The sequence below is a fragment of the Coptis chinensis genome, chromosome 3 (assembly GCF_015680905.1).
Source record: "Coptis chinensis isolate HL-2020 chromosome 3, ASM1568090v1, whole genome shotgun sequence".
Taxonomy (NCBI): domain Eukaryota; kingdom Viridiplantae; phylum Streptophyta; class Magnoliopsida; order Ranunculales; family Ranunculaceae; genus Coptis; species Coptis chinensis.
The window spans coordinates 61,731,031-61,752,029 of record NC_141458.1 but is presented as its reverse complement, the minus strand read 5'-3'; the positions used below and the strand labels follow the sequence as shown (position 1 = coordinate 61,752,029).

Genomic DNA, 20,999 nt, shown 5'->3' with positions numbered 1-20,999 from the left:
ACCGTGTTTTAAGGAATACACTTTCTCTTCATCCAACACAGGCCAACAGCCAGCCATTAAGGTTCTTAAAAAATAATTATGATTGCTTGAATCTATATTTCTATATGAGAAATGCTAGCGAGCCACCCTTTAAAATTCTATATTCTATATTCAATATTTCTTTTAGGCTGAGTCTAATGGCTCTCTATGCCTTTAAAAGTAGTGTTAAAGTCAATAAAATAGAGTTAAAGTCAACAAAAAGAAATTTAAAAGTCGGCGTATTTTCTTCTCTATCATTATTTTTTTATGTATATATATTAAAGATTTTTACTCTACATATATATAGAAAGTAAAATGAAAAAATAGAGTAGAAGAATTTCAGTATATAAAGAGGAAATTAATGATAGAGAGAAAAATCTATTGACTTTAGCTCTACTTTTAAAGGGATAGGGAGCCATTGGACTCAGCCTTAGAGACACACCAGGCTTTTTCTTATACGGACAAAACTTGACAAGTTTATCTAGTGTCTTGCGCAATTTATAAAGTGGTCGTCAATTTTTTTTTAATTTATGTTTATTATCTTGTTTAAGTACACTATATAAACTGTTCAAAACACTATATAAGTTTTCGAACGTGTCTTTTGAGAGAAAGTCTGCAAAAATATTTGAATAAAAGATGAATGAGTTAATTCCGAAATAGCCAAAGGATAAGGTGGTTATTGACTGGAAAATTTTCTTTTCTAGGAACCTGGACAAATAGCAAAGGATACCGTTGCAAATCAGCTACGATGAGCTACTAAAACGTAAACAAATATGAAATATGTTGCATTGCATTTCACTAGAAAACAGAATACTCGTATATATACATGCAAAATCAAGAGTGTAAATAATTACCCACTAAACCAACTGACTAAGCGCAAGATTGAGCCCATCCAATGGTTATTACATACTACAAAAATGTCAATTTGATGTACAATCTAGGAGTCAACTGACAAGCAAGAGAAACCAATTGTAACGGCAAAGTTGAAAAACAATTCGACTTGTCCTACAAGCAGATAGGCCAATGCAAAGGAATCAGTACTTCAGTATATAAGTGCATACTGCTCACTCATCTCTACTCAATGTTGGAGTTATCCCTCATATGAGGAGAGAAACAGAGCTGGAGAGAAACGGAGCAAATTCGGCCGGCCGGATTTGGCAGAGCCGCTTCGGGCGGGCGACTCCACGCCGGACTCAAGACGTTATAGCGACCGCAGAAAAGCGGGGTGCGACTTCGGCTCCGGACTCTCGATCACGTTAAAGCGACCGAATTCAAAGGCGACCAGCGCCGTGTCTAATTTCGTGGGCCTCATTCACAAGAACCGCAGAAAAATTTGGTTTTTGGAGATAAAAATCAAAAATCAAGGTTTTAGAAAATCTAACCTAACCAAGTCAGAAGGATTGGAATCCAGACTAAAACAAGATTGAGAGATAACCTTTACAGAGATACAACCCTGTAAAGAGATAAGAGAGATCTAGTAAGGTGAGAGACTGAAAGGAGATATTGTAATCTTTCTTCCCACTTTATAAAGAACTGGCTCTTGTGGAAGTAGGCATCATTGGCCGAACCACGGTAAATCTTTGTGTTGTGGTTTGCTTTTACTGCTTTACATTATTATCTGTTGTTAATAGTTGTTTAGCGAGTTGGGCATGTTAGTATAGGTTGTAGTTGATATTTAGATTTTGTCCGGAGTTGAATTGTGTTCAAATATAAGTTATCTATGTAGTGGGGAATCGATTGGTATTGATATAATCCCCAACAAGTGGTATCAGAGCCTTGGTTAGAATAGCCTAGGGTGTTATCCGAATCTTGGTCAGAAGGTGTTTGACGAAATTCCTGAGAGAAGATTTGAGGTTAAAATAACTTGTAGAGATGGACCATTCAGTGAACACTCGCATGATGAGTCTGAATAGGAAGAACTATACCATCTGAAAAGCCAAGATGGAAGACTTGCTATACTGCAAGGACTTGGCACTTCCCATTGAGAATGATGGAGTAAAATTAGAAAAGACTGATGAGGCTAAGTGGAAAGAGCTTGACAGAAAAGCGATTGGATACATTCGACAGTGGATTGACGACAGTGTCTTTCACCATGTGTCCCCGAGAGACTACTGAGGCTTGGTTTGTGGAAGAAACTTCGAAGACACGTATGAAAGGAATCGGGTGGAAACAAAGTGCTAGTCGTTAAGAAGTTTGCGAACCACGAAGTACCAAGAAGGTTCTTCAATGCCCGAGCATCTTAATGAAGTACGTAATATCATCAATCGGATGCATTTGATGAAGATTAATTTGGGAGGCGAAGTTGAGGCTTTGTTTCTATTAGGCTCTCTACCCGAAAGTTGGGAGACATTAGCGGTTTCTCTACATGGGCGACCCAAGGATGGAATTGTTACCATGGAGATGGCTACCCGCGTCTTTGTTGAATGAGGAGACTAGAAGGAGTGCAAGAAGCGGCTCCTCTCACTCGAGATCCTTTTCACAAAGAAACGGGGAGAGGTCGAAACAGAAAACCATCTCGTTCTAGAGGTGATGACATAAATCTAGGGGTGAAGCTAGAACTCCTAAGGCGGAGAGGCAATGTTACTATTGTGCCACCAAAGGGCACTTCGAGAAATGAGTCGGGAATCAAGAGGGATGAGAAGAATAAATGTGTACATGAAGACATAGTGCAGAGGAACGGAAACAAACAGGCAGAGATACTACCTACTAGTCTGGTCGGCGACCTAGTGGGAATTGTGGTCGGATGATTGTGGTGTGTCTTTGTCTTAGTACCTCATCGAGGGATCTGAGTGGGTGATAGATACAGGAGCATCCTATCACGTCACACCGCACAGGAGATTCTTCACTACCTACAGCTGTGGTGAATATGGTGAAGTAAGGATGGGTAACAGTGGAGTCTCGAAGATTATAGGCATTGGAGATGTTCATATAGAAACCAATGTTGGCTACACCTTGACACTCAAGGATGTACGACATGTCCCTGACATACGGTTAAGCCTAATTTCGGCTGGGAAATTAGATGACGATGGCTTTGTAAACTCGTTTGGTAACGGAGTATGGAAACCGGCGAGAGGTTCTATCAGAAGCGGCTAGAGGAAAGAAAACTTGCTCTCTTTACAAAACACAAAGCTAGTTTGTGTAAAGCGAAGCGAATGCGCGTAAGAAGAAGCTTCATCTGAAGCGTGGCACAAGAGACGTGGTCACATGGGCATAAAAAGGATGGAAGTTCTTGCTAAGCAAAAGGCGTGCGGACATTAAAGGTACACATTTAGATACATGTACTCCTTTGTTTGGTAGGAAAGCAACCACGTGGTGTCTTTCCAAAGATTCCGTCTCACGAAAGGACACCGTCCTTGAACTAGTGCACGCGGACTTATGTGGTCCTATGAGAGTGAAGTCCCACGGGTGGAGTTTAGACTTTGACATTCATTGATGATCGTCAAGAAAGATATGGGCCTATAGTCCGAAGACCAAGGATGAAGTACTTGGCGTGTTTGAGAAATTTCACAAAGCATGGTGGAAAGAGGATGGGAAGTTGTTGAAGTGTATTATTCGCTCGGATAATGGGGGGTGAGTACATTAGGCCATTTGAAGAGTATTGCCGAGTCATGGGATTCATCATGAGCGGACCGTTCCCAAGACACCGCAATGAGAATGGAATAGCGAGAGAGAATGAACCGTACCATTGTAGAGAGGATGAGATGCATGCTATCTCACTCTAAGCTACCTAGAAACTCTTGGGTAGAAGCAATGCGTCTGTAGAGTGCATGTGATCAACTGTCATTGGCAAAGCCTCCGGATAGTGATTATCCGGAGAGAGTATGGTCGGAGAGATGTTGATTATGGATACTTGAGGGGTATTTGGGTGCAGGGCATTTGTGCATATTCCGAAGGATGAGAGATCAAGCTTGATGACAAAGCCAAGATTGCATTTTTCGGGTTATGGAGATGAAAAGTTTGGTTACAAACTCTATGATCCGATTAACAAGAAGGTAATCCGAAGTCGAGATATTGTGTTCTTAGAAGACCAAACCATAGCAGACTTTGAGGAGGGTGAGAAGCTATAGGCTTTCACCAATGATCTTGTTGATTCAGAACCAGAAGTTCCTACCGCGGTGGAGCGTGCGAAGGCATTGAGAATGCAGAGAACCATGAGTTTGAAGCTCATGATGAGAATCCTATTGCTCATGATGGGATAGAACCTATTGGTATATAAGATGCAGATGAGATGCATGAACCACCACCAGAGCAAGCAGAAGTGCAACCTCCTGAGGCACTAGCAGATGGGGCAAGGAGGTCCGGACAGAGAGGAGACTAGCTTCAACCAGGTATCCACCACATAATGATGCGTGCTACTATCGGATGGTGGAGAACCTATGTACTATCAAGAGGCACTTGAAGGTACGGACAAAGAAAAGTGGTTGAAGGCCATGCATGATGAGATGGATTCTTTGCATAAGAATCACACTTATGAAGTTAGTTGAGAAACCCACGGGGAGAAAAGTTCTCAAGAATAAGTGGATATATAAAGTCAAGCATGAGGAGAATAATCCTCACCCAAGGCACAAAGCTTCGCCTTTGTTGTGAAGGGATTCGGTCAAAGGAAAGGGATTGACTTTGATGAGATTTTCTCTCTGTAGTGAAGATGACTTCTATCCGGGTGGTATTGGGTATGGCCGCAAGTATGAACCTAGAGGTTGAAAGCGGCTAGATGTTAAGACGGCTTTTTTTCTTCATGGAGACCTTGAAGAAGATGTCTACATGGACCCGACGAGGAGGGTTTGAGGTCAAAAGGCAAGGAGCACCTAGTATGCAAGGTGATAAAGAGCTTGTATGGGTTGAAACAAGCACCGAGAGGCAGTGGTACATAAAGTTTGACTCCTTTATGGCGAAGCAAGGATATAAGAAGTCCGCTCCGATCATTGTGCGTTTGTTCAGAGATTTCCAGATGGGGATTTCATAGTGCTATTGCTGTATGTGGATGATATGTTGATAGTTGGCCCAAACATCAACAAGATATCCAAACTAAAGAAAGACTTAAGTAAGTCCTTTGAGATGAAGGATTTGGGTCAAGCAAAGCGAGATACTTGGGATCGCGGATCACCGTGATGAAAGAGTGGGAAGTTGTGGCTTTCTCAAGAAAGCTACATTGAGAAGGTGTTGAAGAGATTCAACATGGATCGCCGGGCCGATTAGTTGTCCGCTTGGTGGCCGGTTCCGCATGACCAAAGAGATGTGTCCTAAGGGTGAGCATGAGCAGAGTCGGATGGAAAAGATTCCTTATGCATCCATGATGGGCGGTTTGATGTATGCCATGGTATGTACTAGACCCGGATATTGCTTTCGCCATTGGTGTTGTAAAGCGATTTCATCAAATCCGGTCGAGAGCATTGGGAAGGTGTTAAGTGGATATTGAGATATCTCAAAGGCACTTCCAAATCATGTTTGTGCTTTGGTGGAAGTAAGCCCTTACTTGAAGGCTACACCGATGGAGACATGGCGGTGATGTTGATTTCGATGAAGTCCACCTCGGTTATCCGGTTACTTTTGCGGGGGAGCAGTTTCTTGGCAATCTAAGTTGCAAAAGTGTATTGCCCTCTCCACTACAGAAGCCGAGTATATTGCAGCCACTGAGTGTTGCAAAGAGATGCTATGGATGAAGAGGTTCTTCGACGAACTAGGGCTAAAGCGAAAAACAGTTTGTAGTTCTATGTGACGGTCGAGGCGCCATCCACTTGAGCAAGAGTCTGAGTTTTCATTCTAGATCCAAGCACATACACGCGTTATCATTGGATTAGAGAAGTACATTCGAAGACAAGCATTTGTGTATCGAGAAGATCCATACCGACAAGAACGGGTCGGATATGATGACCAAAGTCTTACCGAAAGGTAAGTTTGATATTTGCCGCGGCTACCGCTTGAAATGGTAGCGGACTCCTCTGTTGATTTGGCAATTGCATGGAGGTATCCCCTCATTTGTTCGGGAGGGGAGATTGTTGAGTTATCCCTCACATGAGGAAAGAAATAGAATTTGGAGAGAAAGCGGAGCAAATTAAACCCGGATTCGATCGAGGGCCAGCGCCGTTCGGAAGAGCGCACCAGCTCCGGACTCGATCGTTAAAGCGACCAGCTCAAAGAAGCGCCAGCGCATGCGTGTCTAATTTCGTGGGCCTCGCTACAGTAACCGCGAAATTTGGTTTTTGGAGATAAAAACCAAAAATCAAGGTTTTGGAAAACCTAACCTAACCAAGTCAGAATGATTGTAATCCAGACTAAAACAAGATTGAGAGATAACCTTTACAGAGATACAACCCTGTAAAGAGATAAGAGAGATCTAGTAAGGTGAGAGACTGAAAGGAGAGATTGTAATCTTCCTTCCCACTTTATAAAGAACTGGCTCTTGTGGAAGTAGGCATCATTGGCCGAACCACGGTAAATCTTTGTGTTGTGGTTTGCTTTTACTGCTTTACATTATTATCTGTTGTTAATAGTTGTTTAGCGAGTTGGGCATGTTAGTATAGGTTGTAGTTGATATTTAGATTTTGTCCGGAGTTGAATTGTGTTCAAATATAAGTTATCTGTGTAGTGGGGAATCGATTGGTATTGATATAATCCCCAACACTCAAGTCTTCAACAAACCATTTCTCATAAACCAATGGCATCCTCTAAACTGCTAGCCTCTGGTCTCATCATTCTTTTAATCCTTCAAGCTCTGGTACTTCTACCATCAAACCAAGCAGCACCAACAGGGTCGAACCTCTTTCGAGAATACATAGGAGCAGAATTCAACAACGTCAGATTCTCCGACGTACCCATAAATCTATCCGTCGACTTCCATTTCATTTTATCCTTTGCCATCGATTACACCTCCTCGTCTTCTGCCTCCCCAACCAATGGGAACTTCAAAGTCTTCTGGGATTCAGACAATCTCGGCCCCTCCCAAGTTTCTTCTATCAAGAACCGTCACTCGAATGTCAAGGTCGCTTTGACTGGGAGGTGACAGTGTTGGGAATGGTTATGCGTACTTCAACCCTTCTTCGGTAGACTCTTGGGTTCAAAATGCCATTACTTCACTAACAAAGATTATCAATGAGTATGGTTTGGATGGTATCTGTAAAGGAGTGTTTTGGATTTCTTGTTGGGACCGAAGTTAAACTACGAGTTTAACCGCCACGATATCATCTTCTTAGTTTTCTCCTTTTCTTTCTTTTCTTGGAGAGAGGAATCGGGCCCGGCGTAGTTCAATCGGTGGTATTTATAGGCTTAGGGAAGGATCAATCTAGAAGACACGTGTGTTTATGCTACGTGTAAAGGTCGAGAATCGTGAATGAGTGTCGAAATTTGGGTTATATTATAAGTCATGCACTCATTGGGTTGATGAGGTTATCCCTATTTTTCGGGGATGGGTAATGATTACCCCGATGGTTATCATTACACGGTAGGCGTCTGCCATGTGCTCGTCTTGAAATATCTTCGTCCTCCTTTTCGTAGGTCGCTCTTGGAGGTATTTACGGGGTGTTCTCGGAGGGGCTGCTCCGCGATTCGGTCTCGAGGGTCGGCGTCACGAGTTAAACTTACGTTTGCAGCGTGCATAATAAGATATCGCTCCCTACCACGCCCCCTCGGTAGAGTGTTTATGCCATAGGAAACATTATCTTTGAGAGAAAAGAATGTGGAGCGTGAAGCGGTTGTGGTGGACGACTTCGACTAGGGCGACATGACTTTCGAATTCACGCATGCCGATGCTTTGGCGGAAAGGGAAGTTATGTAAGTAGCATGCGTAACGCGAGAATCGTAGTAGTTGAGAGAGTAGCGTGTCGCCGCATTATTGGGCTGTTGAAAAAGCGATTACCTTGGAACACGTGTCGCGGGCTATAGCCTAGGCTGTAATCATAACTTTTGGTAGCTGAGCAGGCGGTTTATACAAAATCGAATTTGGGACATTGAAAAGGCATTGCGTGTTTTCTTCTTCCACAAAAACGCAAGCTAGGGTTCCTCAGGTGAGTGCTTCTGCTGCTGTTATCTTTCCATTTTCAATTTGCTTTCCTCCCTGTCAGTGCGTTTTGCTAAATAGGTAGGTCACCATAAGGGTATAGGGTTTCAGCTTGAGTAATTGGTAGAAAAAAGAAAACTTGCCATAATGTCTGACTCTGATGACACTTTCGATCGGAGGAGGTCCAGAGATATCCTTGAGTTGTGGAGAGTACGAGGATGAAGAAGCGGTGAGTGTTGGCGTGGAGGTTGATTTGGAAGAAGAGGATAGGATAGGTGAGGGTAATGCCCGATCTAGGTCGAGGAGGGTGGCGTAGCGATGCGTCGGTCGAGGGATATGTCGTCATCATCGATGTGCCCCTTAGAAGTGTAAACCGTCGTCTTTGCTAACTTCGTTCCCAGGCGAGGCGCATATGGGATTAATGTCACGACACGGAAATATCGAACCACGATTGAGTGAAAATGTTAAGTAGTGAGGAGTACAACAACCCGCCCGAATGGTGGAATAATAATCTGTGAGGGGCGGTGAGGCGCGTATGCACATACCGTTCGAAGCGGTATCGCGACTTCTTGGCGCTTTGTTGGAAATCTCCCTGTCGGTTCGTAGGTAACACACGGCGATTATTTAAGGTGTTCGACCTGCTTGAATGCGAGTGGGGAATATGACATAAAATTATCGACATAGTGGAACACTATGTGGTGCGGCGATCGGGGAACATGAACTTTAGCTTGCGGACCATGGCAGCGCAGCTGCTGTGATCGATGGAGTAAAGCAATGGGCTGGACTAAGAGCCGTTGTTGCTAGTTGGCAACTCTTGTGTGAGCGGGTGTATCTGCAAACTAGGATTTGTAACATATCCGGTGGGTAGGACATTTATCTGTTGTTTCTTGTCGAGCGTTTGATAGTTACTCTAACAGGTCCTTGTTTTACTTTATTTGCGAGTTTTACGTGAAGAAGCGAACCGATCGTGGGGAAATAGAGAGGTTAGCGGTTGATTTCGTGAAGAAAAGCAAAAGCGAAGCTACTGAAGTTACACACTTTTTTGTGGAAAAGGGTGGGCTGCGATCGGGGAAAAAGGAAGCATAAAAAGACCGAGCTTCGAGGTCAAATAAAGGGAAAGAGGCGATGGAAGCGAGCGAGTGACTTAATGCTTAGAAGAGAGGCAGCGGCATGGCGGTCGCGAGGCGACTGGTAGAGGTGGGTACCTCGGGCCGGGAGGATCGAGCTTCATACGAAGGAGGTTCGATCGATACCCACAATGGAGTTGGAAAGCGGTGGCTTTCAATCCTCGGCGAGGAGCGGTCGGAGAAGAAGAGGCGCGACGCCGAACAAAGGCTGCCGAACTTCGAAAATATCGCGGCACGCTCTTGGGAAACTCTAAGCGCCGTGGCGATTCGATGGTGGCCCAACTGGGGCTATGGTTTCGCCGGGTGGAGCCACGACTGGCGAGTCATGGACTTGGCCACTTTCGGGGCGGGTCTAAATGCGCCCGACGGGGCATGAATCGATCCACTAGCGAAAGCGAAAGCTCCACGTAAAGGCAAGTGGAAAAATTTGTTATGGTGAGTGGCGACTTAGAGGCGAGTTCGTGTTCTGGATGAAATGGGGTGCAACGAAACTGTGAAGCGAAGTATTTGTAACCGGTCGAGTAAGATATCGGGTTGCCTACTATAACGGATAGCTCGGATGGCAATCGCAGGGAATTTGGATGATAAAAAGGCTGGCCGATAATCGAGGCGAATGGAAATTGCCCAATGTTTGGTATCGCGTGTCTATCTTTGTTTGATGTAGCTGTCTCCGTATAGGCGCTATTATTGTGTTGTGGCTATTAACCATACATATGTATTTGCGGAAATTTGGTAAGTGGGTTTCAAAATTGAAGGAGATTGCGCGGTTCGCAGAGGCGGATAGAGGCGGTGGTGAAGGTTATCGATGGTGAAGAACGCGTCGGGGAGGCCTCGAAGATGGAGCGAGGCTGGAAGGGTCGAAGAAAACTCATCAAAATTTGAGTCGGCCAAGATGTTGAAAGACCACGGAATTTGAAGATTTGAGGCAAAACTTCTGAGGGAAATTTGAAGAGAACGTCCGGCGGCGTATGTGGAGATTGGTAGGTTGAGCGATTATGCCTTACTGCAAGAAGGTTGCTTTCGGGGGCGCTACCAAAGCCTATGATGTTACGGATGCAGATTTACCGTGGGCGGAGGCCGACTACAACGCTTTGAAGACGGATCATACCGCGTATTTGCGTCTTACCTCGGGGTAGAGAGCGGGTGCGGGGAGGAATTAATAGTGCTCTGTTACTTGAGAGGTTTTGCCCCGGCCCGTGATATCGCTGGCCCGATGCTCGCGTAATGCGATGCATTGATGAGTTTAAATTTGGATGGAGTATCGTGATAGTGGCCCGAATGCGGATCTTTGAGATTGATGAATCGCTTGACCCGGAGAACTAATTATGGAGCCCGAGGTGGCGATTTGTAATTTTGCTTTTTAGTCTTTGTCGGCTTATAAAAGGCTGTGATCTGATAAATTTGGTTTCACAGGGTAACACAGGCGATTCGTCTTGTTACTGTATGCTTAAGTACAAAGAAACGACACGGTGCTCCGTTCTATCTTTGGGGTATTTTAGGTGGTAACGAAGGTTATTTAGCGGGTTGGATTTCTGAGTAATCTCGGCAACCGGTTAACGTATTATTTTGCTATCTTGCTAATATAGATCGGTGCTTGTCGTATGCCATGATTGTTGCTTATTTCTTTATTCTTGCTTGCTCAACTATAATTGTGTGTGGTGGCCCGGTGCATGTGGCGAAGAATGGTAGGTATGTTGTAATGACAACTTCGGCGTCTGGTGAGATGTTTGCATGGCGTCGTGTTGTTAAATTATCTGCGGCTCGAGGTGGTGCTTTCGTAATGTGGGGATCGGATCGGCCGGCCGGCTCTGTGATGCAAGTCGAAGCGCCGTGTTGTTCGGTGCCATTAACAGCGGTGTTCCCTGGCGTGCGACCGCGTGGAGGGATCTGGCGGTTCAAGGAGCGTAATGATGGCGAGGCCGGATGGCGTTTGGCGTCTCAAAGGTAATTAAGAGGCGCTCAGGAAAAGACGTTTCCTTTTGAATAAAAGCGGCTTATCACAGACCAAGACAAGTATTTGCTTGCCTTCTTCCCAAAGCTTCGGTCTGCCTACTTGCTCTGCTCATTTGCTGTGCCTCTCCTCCATTGCCGCTTATCCAGATACGTTTATTCTCTTCTGTGAGGATTCTCTTGTTGATAAAAGGTTGGGGTAAAAAACTATAGCTCGTGTGATGATGCGTTTGTGCTCTAGGTTGTTATCATGGCGAGATGTAAGATCCATTATCGCGAGGGAAGGAGCGGCATGAGGGAAACTTCTCCGTGATAATGGAAGAGATGGAGTTTCAACCGCGTGCATGCATGGTGATCGGGAAGAGGAAAGCGATCTTTGTAGAGGCGAAGAGTCATAAAAGCGTTCTAGGAGAATTTTGGCGTCCCCTGGCGGCATTGTCTTTAGGTCGCCGCAATGGGTGGCGACACTAGTCGTCCGCTGGCGGAGTGTAGCGACACAGGGCAAAGGCCGCCCGGTCATTTGGTGAGCTTCGTCCCCCTTTGTGGTGATGTGGGGGGCGAGTTCTACTCGATGGGGAGGGCTGGGAAGAAGCGTATGGTGAAAGCCTTTCGGTATAGCTTCCCTTTCGGCACCCATAGCGACCGGTGTCTGAAGGGGATCGTCTTGGATGGTGACAAAGGCGGAGGTGAAGGATGAGGACATGGACCGCTTCTTGGGGGCGATGGATATGGCCGCTTGTTTGGTAAACTCGGACATCTTGAGTTGTTATGTCGGTTACTAAAGTGGCGGAGTTGTTGTACAAATGCAGTTTTTTGCGAGGATATGACAAATTTGAAAGATGTTGTACAAAAGCAGCGGAGATGAATGCAACCCTACGTCGAGCTAGGATGTATGCGAGCTGCGTGGGGGCGGAACAAAGAAATTTGGATTTGATGGCGACCAAGTATCGAGCATGCTTGCGGAGAGAATGCAGCGTTAGTGGTGGCGTGATGAGAGTTAGAAAGGGAACTAGCTGTGGTATTTGCTTATCGCGAAGAAATGTCGGAAGGTGGGCGCGAAGTATATTTTGAAGCTGTATCGCCTATGCCGTATTTGGGCCGAAAAATATGATGACATTATTTGAGGAAAGCGGTTCTTTGGCGATGAAGGAGGGAATGAGATCGTGTGATCTTTGAGGTCATTTCGGCATCTTTGCCGACTAAGCGCGACCGGAAGATAAGCATGTCATCAGCGAGAATCGATAAGGTGATCTTCATTTGACTCTGTTAGTCTTGAGTTGTAAGTTTAGTTCACATTTTTCTCTCTTATCACGAGAGTCAACAATAAATTTTGTGTTTTCGGGCTTGCACGGCGGTTCGCCATTTTATTCAAAGGCTGGTTTCCACGAAAGTGGCGAGTTCCACACTTGGTTAATTTTGTAATGATCATCGATCTGGATTTCTGGGTAATCGCCAGATCGGTGGATGTAGCTGTTATGATGCATGGTTATATAATCGATTGGAGATGTTAGTATGTATATTGCCGTGGTGGTGGTGTAATTAAGCTCTCTGCTTAGGATTCTAGTAATATCGTCTGTCTTGTGGTCACCCTAGAAATATAGGTCGTCGGCGTGTGGAAAGTGGAGGGTCAATGGATCATCGCGGGCTCGGGGGCGATCTGCTCATGGGGGGGGCGATTAGACGGTGTAGTCAATCGTAGACATATAAGTAAATCGGCATAACAAGACGTAACAAGTAAAAAAATTTTGTAGAGCATGTAAGCTCGAGAGAGCTGTATGCTGCGGAGAAGCGTTCTCGTGTGGTCGATCCTAGAAATATAGGTCCTCGATGTAACAAGACTTGGAAATTTTGTAGAGTCACGTAAGCTCGAGAGTAAGCTGATACATAAGCGTTCTCGTGTGGTCGATCCTAGAAATATAGGTCCTCGGCGTAACAAGACTTGGAAAGGCTGTGTAGAGCACTGTAAGCTCGAGAGAATTTGTATGCTTTCAAGACTTGGAGAAGCGTTCTCGTGTGGTCGATCTAGAAATATAGGTCCTCGGCGTAACAAGACTTGGAAAGGCTGTAGAGAAAGTGTATGCTTTCATGAGGAGAAGCGTTCTCGTGTGGTCGATCCTAGAAATATAGGTCCTCGGCGTAACAAGACAAGACTGTATAAGGAAAGCTGTCCAGGCGTTCTCGTGTCGATCCTAGAAATATAGGCTCGGCGTTGAGAGCGTTCATGGAGAGGCGTTCTTGTGACCGGTTTCTTTGGTGAGAATGGTGGACCCGATGGCGTGTTGTTTATCTATCTTTGTGTAAAGCTGGTTGACTTGTCACTACAAGTAAGTAGATTATACCTTACTAGCTAACCCGAAAGCGTAGTTTTCATTAATGTGAACATAAAGATATACTGGCGTGAATATATCATTCTTGGTAAATTTTTTTAGTAGATAAGTATTCAAAAGGCGAGGCAATATCTTCCCCTCTTGGGTTCTTAGCGGTATGCTCCATTGCCCGGCGATAGCGTTCCCGCGATGTAGGGGCCTTCCCATGTGGGTGATAACTTGGAATCGTCTTGCGTCTTTTTTGAGCACTAGGTCTCGGGTTGAAAAGACCTAGGATGAACTTCGCTTGTTGTAGGAGTTCTTGAGTTTTTGGCGATAAGATCGACTCGATGGCGGCTAAGTCAGCTTTTCTTCCAACGAAGTCGACTTCGTGCTAAACAGTCGTTATGTCTGATTCGACAAGTTCGGATCGAGTCGTAGTATTTGTCGTTTCGATTGGGAATTACGACTTACGTGCCCATAACATAAGGAGAATGGAGACTTCGCCCGATCTTGGATCGGTACGTGGTGCGGTGGGCCCATAAAATATTCTCAATTGATTTGGCCATTGGCTTTTATTCTTTTCAATCTTTTTCTTCAAGTTTTCCAAGATTGCTTTGTTATTGAAACTACGCGACCATTACTCTGGCGTCTTGTGGAGTAGAAAAGCGTGAACGATCTTCCACTTGGCTAGAAACTCTTTAACCGTTACGCCTTTGAATTGAGGCCCATTATCCATTACTAATGTGTGTGGCAAACCGAATCTGGTGATGATGTGGGTCAAATGAAGTTTTCGACATGTAACTCCTTGGCGTGTGCTAAAGGAATAGCCTCTACCCACTTGGTGAAGTAGTCGGTTTGCGGCTAGGACAAATCGGAAGCCGATACTCTTACGTGGGATAAATGGGCCCATAATGTCCATGCCCCACATGTGGAATAACCCGCGGGCTCGCTATCTTGTCGGTTTAGCGGCGAGGGTTGGATGATATTGTGGCAAAGCGTTTGGCATTTTGAGACATTTGAGGGCGTATGCTTTGGCATCGATCGCATCCGGGGCCAAAAATATCCTTGAGAGATGGCCTTGTGGGCTAACGGCGGCCGCCCGGCGTGATTTCCACATTCTCGCCGTGGATTTCTGCAAAAATCAAGCCCGACCACGATGCAGGGTAATGCACCGTAAGTCGCGGGCCTCCAGCCGGATTTCTGAACAATTTGTTATGAACCAAACAATAGCGTCGTGCTTGGTAGGGGATCGCTTAGCCTTGAATGCGGCTCCGGGGGGGCGTGCGTCTTTGAATATAATCAATGATGGGTTGCATCCATGTTTGACTCAAACCGAGTGGCGGGAGAGGAAATAGGTCGCTTATCATCAAGGTGTGGTGGACTTGGTATGCAGTCGATCGATGACTTCTATGAGAATTTGTCGGGGAGCGCATTTCGAGTGCGGGTAGCCAAGTAAGCTAAAGCTGTCTGGCGTGGCGGTTCTCCTCCGCAAGAAATGATGTATGTGTGTACTGGCTAAAAGAAGGCAATAAGCGATGAGCGACACGAAGATACTTGGAAAGGTTACCTTCGTGGGTAGTGTACTCTTTTGCAACTGGCGAGCGACCGGTTCGCGAGTCACTAAAGACTTGGATCTCTTCGGCCGAGCTGCGGTATATCTGAAGTCCCCGATCGCCTCATCATACTCCGCCTCATTGTTGGAAGTGGCAAAGTCGATCTGAGCGGACTTTTCCATCACCGTTCCATCGGGTGAAACTAAGACAACCCGATGCGCTGCCGCCGGGATTGCTAGAACCATCTACAAAGAGAGCCCGGTGGATTTGATGTGCTCCTTCGAATCACGGGAGGTCGGTCTCTTGTTCCCAATTGGGGTCATCAATCAGGAAATCCGGCTAGAAAATCGACAGCGACTGTCCCTTACGGGAAATTAGGTGGTATGAATTCGGTGGTGTTCGCCGAGTTCTTCGCCCAAACCGCCATTCGAGTAGTTTTGTTTTCTTTGTGGAGAATTTTCTTCAATGGGAGGTCGGTAAGAACTTTGATTTGATCGCTGAAAGTAAGGCTGAATTTCCGTGCGAATATAACAAAGCAAAATCTTGCTCTTTCGGGAAGGAGTAATTCTTTTCATTTGTCGTGGCGTCTTGCTTGTGAAGTAGATCGGTTTTTCTGAATTGTTTTCCTCTTTGAAGAGAACTGATTGATTCAAAATCGGATCTTGCCGGATAGAGCCCCGAGTCTCTCCATCTACGAGGTTTAGCTAAGGCGGGCGTGGTGAGGTACTCTTTGAGAGTGGCGAATGCTTGATGGCATCGATCGCTCCATGAGCTGCTTTCGCCTTTTTAAGGAGTTGCAAGAGCGGTCTACACTTATCGGATGCCCTTGATATGAATCGGTTGAGTGCGGCGACCATGCGACAATTTCTGTATTTGTTTATTAGCCGATGCGCGGATCGGGCATGTCTAAAACGCTTCGGATCTGGTGCGGATTCACCCGATCCTCATTTGAGACACTTGATACCTAAAAAAACTTGGGAGGGCGCTCAAAAGGCATTTCTACGGATTGAGTTTCATGCGATGGGCGTGTGTCGAGAACGCTTGCTCAAGGTGGGCGAGGTGATCACCGGCTTTCTTACTCTTGGCGACCATATCATCGATGTAGACCTCCATGGTGTCGCCTAACATGTCTTGGAACATGTCGGTGACCCGGCGTTGATCACGTTGCTCCGGCGTTTTCAAGCGAATGGGAGAAACGTTGTAGCAATAGATCCCTTGCTCTGTTATGAAAGAGGTCTTCTCTTGATCCTCCTCTGCGAGTGGGATTTGGTTGTACCTTTTATGCGGCGTCCATGAAGGAGAGAAGCTCATGACCACAGTGCAGTCGACAAGTCGGTCGATCACGAGGTAGGAAAAGCTGTCTTTTGAGGTGGCGATTTACATTAAGTAAAATCGGCGCATAAAGTGAACTGTTCATTTCTTTTTGGATGCGGCCCACGATGTTAGCGATCCACTCCGGATAGTCTACTTTTCGGATAAAACCGACTTGCTTGAGTTTATCGACCTCGTCATTGATGGCTTTTGAAAGCGAGGGGATAGTCGGTGAAGTCGTTGTCGGATTTGGTCTAGCATGGGGATTAACATTTAATTTATGGCATGCGAGTTTGCGGGATCTATCGAGGCACATCGATATCGACCAAGCAAAACATCTTTATTCATAGATAAGAAATTTACAAGGTGGGTTTTGATGGTGGGGTCGAGGTTAGCCCCTACATATACAAACTTGGGGGTCGTCTCGGTGCCAAGATTCACTTTTCTTTTACGCATTTGGAGGTTTTACAACCGATGGCGAAGCACTACTTAGCGACTTCGCTTATCGGAGAAGGTCGAACACACGGTGGGGCGACTGGACTGGTCATTTGAGGGTGGAGCGAATTGTTGTTAACGCCGCCGAGGGGTATCCACGACACGGGGAGTGGGACTGGCTGCAAACACATTGATGAATGCATTTGCTGCTATCAATCGTGTGGCGGCGACATGACATGGTGAGACGATCTACGAAACTTTAGCCGTGAAGCTCATGTCGTTGGGTCAATGCTAGAGGTCTTATTTGGCGCATTAAGGACTTCGGGGCGAGAGTGCGCGGTATCGGCGTGGAGAGAACTTACGCTTGTAAGAGCCCCCACGTTACGCTTGGTAGTTCGGGGTTGGACTTACGCGACTAAGTCCGTGCCATTGTGTGTATTTGGAGGGTTCTGTATGGTGGGAAGCAATTCACGGCGGTCTCATTTGTTGATTTGACACGGTTACAATGGTGCGCTTCAAGTTGATTGCTTCTAAGTTCCATCATTCCTCTCGAGGTCACGGGAAGCGGAGAACTTGATGTAAAGTGGGCCCGGTATGCTCGCATCGATGAATCGTCGTCAGGGGATGGCATTGTATGGCGACTTCTAACATCTAGAAAGCTTGAGAACCGTGTATGGCGGGTGATCTTGTCCTCTCTAGATCCCACCGACACTGGGAGTATAATATCACCAATGGGATCGATACGGATCCATTGAACCCGTAAAGGGGCGTCGGGTCGGCGAGGGGGCCGGACTTGGGAAGGCTCATCTCTTGCATGGTGTGGTAGAACAAGATGTCACGAGGCTGCCGGGTCGATCGAGCGCGGCTTGGTATCGGTCGCTAATTTTGACATGGACAACCAATGCATCATTATGAGGAAGGCGGACTTTGCTTAAATCGGCCTCAAAGTAAAAAAGTGATATCGCTGCTTTTGCGACTGAACGCACGCGAGCGTGAGCTGCTGCTGGGAGGTGAAATGATAGACTTCACGAAGCGCCAACACGGCGTCTTTTCTCTACGGATGAGGTTACGGAATCATCCGGAAAAGTAATCACGTGAATAGTTCGATCATTGTCACGATCGGATGAGTGTTGCCGGCGTTCGTGGCGCGAACGATCTCGTGGACGTCCTCTGCTGCGTGGACGACCTTGAAACTCTTGGGGGTGACGGCGAGATGGAGATCGACTACGGACTCGGCGAGCCATCAGTTTGTGTCGCAAATCGCCGTCAGGAATGCTAGTGTACTGTTTGATGTGGCCGGCTTCCACTAGGTCCTGGAGATAGTGTTTAAGCCCCCAGAAAGCATCAGTTTCATGGCATTTGGCGTTGTGAAATGCGCAAAATGGCTTGTCGGGCCGATCTCTTGGTTGCCTCGCCGGGTAGGAAGAATGGGGCTCGCTTAATTTTACCCGAATGTAATTTGGGGGCGTCGGGATGGCGAACTCTCATTTTTCGACGGCGGGTCGGCCTTTGGTGCAAAGCGACCTGGCGGCGCTTCTTTGCCCGTGGTGTGCGATCACGAGGCTAGCTGCGACCTCACGGTTCTCTGCTAAACCGTGGAGTTTTAAAGTTTCTGCAACTTGATGTACTTGTCCCACGGCGTAGCTCGGACGATGTGTCTCTGGGCGTTCCTTCATCAACGACTAGAGAGGTCGGTGTTTTCGCACTTTCGGCAAGCATTGGAAAAGGCGATTAATGGCGAAAGATTCTTTCAAGCCACTTTCCATACCACAATGATTCGGCCTTGAACCGCCCTAGGAATTCACGAATAGTTTAGTCCTCCTTGAATGATAAGCTGAAACAAAGAATCAAGATCGCCTTCTTCCGCTGTTGTGGGCGTCTTGTCTTTGGCGAACAAATCGATAAAATTTGTTTGAAGGTTTTATAGAATCGATTCGATTGAAAAGAACCAATCGAGGCGCCATCCTTGAATTGGGCTGGAAATAATCTGCGGTGGAGATGATCAAACTACGGTGAGTTGTAAAGTGCCAAACTCTACGAATATAGCGAGCCACATCTTGACCCGCCGGGACGCGTCTTTGCCGTCGCATTACATGGGAAAGCGTGGCTGGATAAAGTCTTGTGGAGAGGCTTTATTGAGGACCTCTGCGGTGAATGGAGATCGCGCGATCACGTCTTAAGCATCTTGTGCACAATCGTGTCGAATCCTTCTTTGCGGCGTTGACCCAATCCTTTGGGATAACTTCGTTAATCTGTTGATTAACGTCATTGATCTTTGTTCTACGCTCCGTTCCCGACTTGTTGTTCTTTGGTAACTATCCGCTTTGAGCGCGTAAAGTAGCATTTTCCTCCACGAGCAAGGAAATGCTCTCATTCGTTATTCATTTGGTGGGCAAGGTCTTTGGACTTGATCTTCTAGGCTAACCATGCCGTGGGCTTGAGAGTTAGAGATGGATGAACCGATTTAAAGTGGCTCTCAAGTAATCGAAACCCGCAGGGGCCGGCGCCAATGTAAAGGAGTGTTTTGGATTTCTTGTTGGGACCGAGGTTAAACTACGGCGAGCGCCTCGATTATATCTCTTCTTAGTTTTTCTCCTTTTCTTTCTTTTCTTGGGAGAGGAATCGGGCCGGCGTAGTTCAATCGGTGGTATTTATAGGCTTAGGGAAGGATCAATCTAGAAACCGCGTGTGTTTTTATGCTACTGCGTGTAAGGTCGAGATCGTGAATGAGTGTCGAAATTTGGTTATATTATAAGTCATGCACTCATTGGGTCTTGATGAGGTTATCCCTATTTTCGGGGATGGGTAATGATTACCCACGATGGTTATCATTACGCGAGGCGGTCTCGCCATGTGCTCAAATCTTGAAATATCTTCGTCCTCCTTTTCGTAGGGTCGCTCTTGGAGGTCATTTGTGCGGGGGTGTTCGAGGGAGCTGCTCACATTCGGTCTCGAGGGTCGATCACGAGTTAAACTACGTTGCACGCGTGCATAATAAGATATCGCTCCCCTACAGTATCGACATTGATTATGAGCACTTTCAAACTGACCCGAATACCTTCGCAGAGTGCATTGGAAGACTAATAACGACACTTAAAGGCAACGGACTCATATCGTTTGCTTCCATAGCGCCTTTTGATGATGACCAAGTTCAGAGTCATTACATGGCACTGTGGAGTAAGTATGGACATCTCATAGACTACGTCAACTTTCAGTTCTATGCATATGATCAGGGTACAAGTGTGTCTCAGTTCATGAAATATTTTGAGACCCAGAGTTCACATTATCAAGGGGGAAAGATCATGGCTAGTTTCGCTACTGATGGCAGTGGAGGGTTGTCTCCAAATGATGGCTTCTTTACTGCTTGCAGTAGGCTAAAGAGTCAGGGAAATCTTCATGGCATCTTCATTTGGTCCGCAGACGACTCCAAGAAGGAAGGATTTCGTTATGAGAAGCAATCGCAAGCACTGTTGGCAATACCCTAGGTAGTAGTCCCATATTAATCACTACCCTGAGAAGCTTCCACACGGAACTATCCACGTCTGTGTTGTACTATGTCGTATTCTATTTCTAGCCTATATGCTGTTCAGCTGTTGAATATTAAATCTTGATAAGTATGTGTTTTTTTAGAGGCCGCGGATCTTCTCCACCCGGGTGTAAAAGATCACATTTTACACCTTACAAAAGTAAATTGACACCTGTCCACATATTTCACATCCAAAACAAAGGGAAGTAACGGTGTTAGATTAAAAACAAACAAACAAACAACGCTACAAATCACTAAAAATAAGGAAAGATGTTGCCAAATATCCAAAACAAGATTCGAGCTCTTCTTTGAGATTGCTGAGAACAAAGAAGACTATAACAAGTTCTATGAAGCTTTCAAAAGAACCTAAAACTTGGTATCCATGAGGACTCCCAAAATAGAACCAAGCTTGTTGAATTGCTCAGGTATCACTCAACCAAGAGTGGTAACGAGCTGACTAGTTTGAATGATTATTATCACTCCTTTACATGCCTAGCTTGTTACAGACAAAGTGAATGCAGTAATAGATCAACACTATTAGTCAGCACTTTGGTGAAGACAAAGTGAATTGAATGAGTAATAGATCAGCACTATTAGTCATCAGTACTTTGGTGAAGCCCATGGGTGTTATCAGTCATGCCTTACACTCAAGCTGCAAATAACACTCAATGAGACATGCATAAAATCATCCCTGTTGTGGGATATATGCAAGGCAAAAGTTTCTGTCAAGCAAGCTAGTTTAGCCTATTTTCGCTTCAAATCCATGTAAAACCAAGT

At 45.8% G+C, this 20,999-nt stretch overlaps 1 pseudogene; it reads left to right on the top strand.

Moving 5' to 3' along the window:
* The first annotated feature begins 19,860 nt into the window (after nt 1–19,860).
* On the top strand, nt 19,861–20,181 carry LOC147510303 (chitinase 1 pseudogene; annotated as a pseudogene).
* Nucleotides 20,182–20,999: the final 818 nt, after the last annotated feature.